This window comes from Propithecus coquereli, unplaced genomic scaffold, assembly GCF_000956105.1.
Source record: "Propithecus coquereli isolate 6110/MARCELLA unplaced genomic scaffold, Pcoq_1.0 Scaffold520, whole genome shotgun sequence".
NCBI classification, from domain to species: domain Eukaryota; kingdom Metazoa; phylum Chordata; class Mammalia; order Primates; family Indriidae; genus Propithecus; species Propithecus coquereli.
The window spans coordinates 220,857-223,368 of record NW_012151064.1 but is presented as its reverse complement, the minus strand read 5'-3'; the positions used below and the strand labels follow the sequence as shown (position 1 = coordinate 223,368).

At 36.0% G+C, this 2,512-nt stretch overlaps 1 protein-coding gene across 1 annotated transcript in view; it reads left to right on the top strand.

The window, feature by feature from the left end:
* Nucleotides 1-2,512, top strand: part of DGKB (diacylglycerol kinase, beta 90kDa) — a gene marked incomplete at its 3' end in the record, with an annotated part of 269,792 nt that overhangs the window by 141,027 nt on the left and 126,253 nt on the right. The gene's annotated exons all lie outside the window — the stretch shown is intronic.

Below are 2,512 nucleotides of genomic sequence, written 5' to 3'. Positions count from 1 at the left end.
TAGAATGATAGTGAAGATAATGTCCCAACTTTATTAATTTTAAAGCAAACATAAAATGCTGTGATGGCTCAGAATTATAATTAAGAAGCATTTTTTGTCACATGCAATAGTAACTTATTGATAACTTTTTTCCTACCAGTAAAGGATTTTCCATAATATGATTATTAAAGAGTCACACCTGCTTAAGTTATGAATAAACCATATGAACATCATTCTTTAAATATGTATTTATTATTCATAAATGTTGAATATTTACATTCAATATTTATTTTGTATTCTGAAGGACCTACAGAAATTCCTCCCATTTCAAAGTAAATATTAACATTCAGTGAATCTCTATTGAAGTGAGAGCCAGAGAGAAAGTTTGCTCAGGTGTTATTATGACCATGTTTGGGGATGATTATAAAAATATAAAGACAAACATTGTTTCCACATCTGAGAATGAATAAAGGTACCATCAATCCTCCTCAAAATGGTCTTTGGTGTGGCAGTTTAATTATTTCTAGGTCAACTGGACGTATATTGCTTTTAAGGTGGAATTTCTAAGAAGCATGCTTTTGAGTTTTCAGTGCGAGTCCCTGAAGCCACTTAGACTTTGTCCATAATTGTGGGCAGAGTGTTAACTCGCATACTATTCCAATGCATTTGATGAATTGAGTCAAACTGACCTGCTGTTTACTTTTCTTCAGTGTTATCAACCCCCTTCCCTCTGTTCTGTTTTTGAGTTTCCCTGCTCTTTTTCAAGCTTACACAAGATTCAGTTGCGTTTTCCTTTTTGCTTAGCCATTTCTTACAAGCAGATACTTACAAGCAGACTTGTTGTGATCTAGTGTTTTTACTATAATTTTCCAGATTCTTCAAAGTAAAGGATGCTCTAGGTTTCTTCTCTACTACTATCTAATTTGCTGGTCCTTACCCTGGCTATACGTCAAAACCATCAGAATTTTTTTTTTTTCTTTTTCTTTTTGAATGCCAAAGCCTGGCCCTTTCCTATATCAATGAAATCAAAATCCATCCCCCTCACCCACTTTCTCAGCAATGTACCATATATTTTTACCTTTCTACAACTGCACATTTACAAATTTCTAACATGTATGTATTCTTTTACAGTTACAGTGTTTTTTTTAAATTTCTCATTAAGACTTTAAAAAACATTTAATGGTGGTTAGTTTACTATATACTTACTTCCAAAAGGGTTATAACTTGTTAAAAAATATAAAACGTAAGAATGAAAAGAAAAAACAAACACTTACAATTAACACAGAAATAGATGTGATCAAGCACCTAAAATTAGCTTTTTCAGGTGAATGTTGAATCTGGCTGCATCCAGGCAGCTAAGCAGAGAGGAGTGCATACACATTGCTCTAGGTCAGAGGTTTTCAAACTTTATCACACTTCAGAATTGCCCGCAGGGCTTGTGAACACACAGCTTGCTGGGACCCATCTCTGCTCTATCCGATTCAGAAGCCCTGAGGTGGGACTTGTGAATGTGCGTTTCCAGCGTGTTTTCAGGTGACGCTGATGCTGTTTGCCCAGAGACCGCATTTTGAGAAGCACCAGCTTATGCAATCCCTTCTGTTCGGTAAAACACATACACAGTGTCAATATTTGGTTAGATTCTTTTACTAATAAGACAAAATAATTACATTGTCATCAATATTGATAAAGGTAATATTTTTCTCCCAAAAATAGTATTTTATAAATGTATTTAGTGCCTCCCATTACTTTCTATCTCCTCACCTGTCTTTTCTGCAAGGTGTTTACGCAATGTTCATTATAAAGCTGATGCCATGGAGAAGAAACTAACAAACAAATGTTCCTGAATTTTCCACTGATTACAGTAAGTCCTCACTTACTGTTATCAGTAGGTTCTTGGAAACTGTGACTTAAAAGTGAAACGGTGTATAACAAAACCAGTTTTTTTTTCCTCATCAACATTATAACAAAATGACATTGAGGGGAAAGGACATTATTTGAGGATCTGCTGTATGTTGTTTTGCTTAAAGTCACAGTTTCCAAGAACCTCTCAAAAATGTTAAGTGAGAACTTAATCTATAAGCCGTTTCTTCAAATTTGATTTCTTTAACCCAACCCTAATTCCTCTCTGAGAGGACCGTGGCTACTCTGAGGCTTTATCGGGTAGAAGGTGTTTCTTACCCAGCTTCCGTGTACCCTGGGATGCGTGCTTTTGCATGGGTATGTGCATGTGTGTTTTAGGGTTTGAGGGATTTCATTTTTCTCTCTCCTTGTTGGTATCAAGGTTTACCAACCATCCCAGTGAATGGAAGAGGACGTGGTATCAGGGCTGATTTGCTTTCCTAACCTTAAACCCACCACAGTACTCTACGGAGAGTCATTCATTCTCTCTTTCAGTCTCCTTCATTCTTCAAATTCTGTGACTTCACCTCCATTTTTTTACAGCTGCTCACTTCTGTTGCAATACTCCACGCCTTGTAACTTCCAAGAATTGCTCTTATTCTAAAACTTTAAGCTCTAGAATTTCACTTTGACC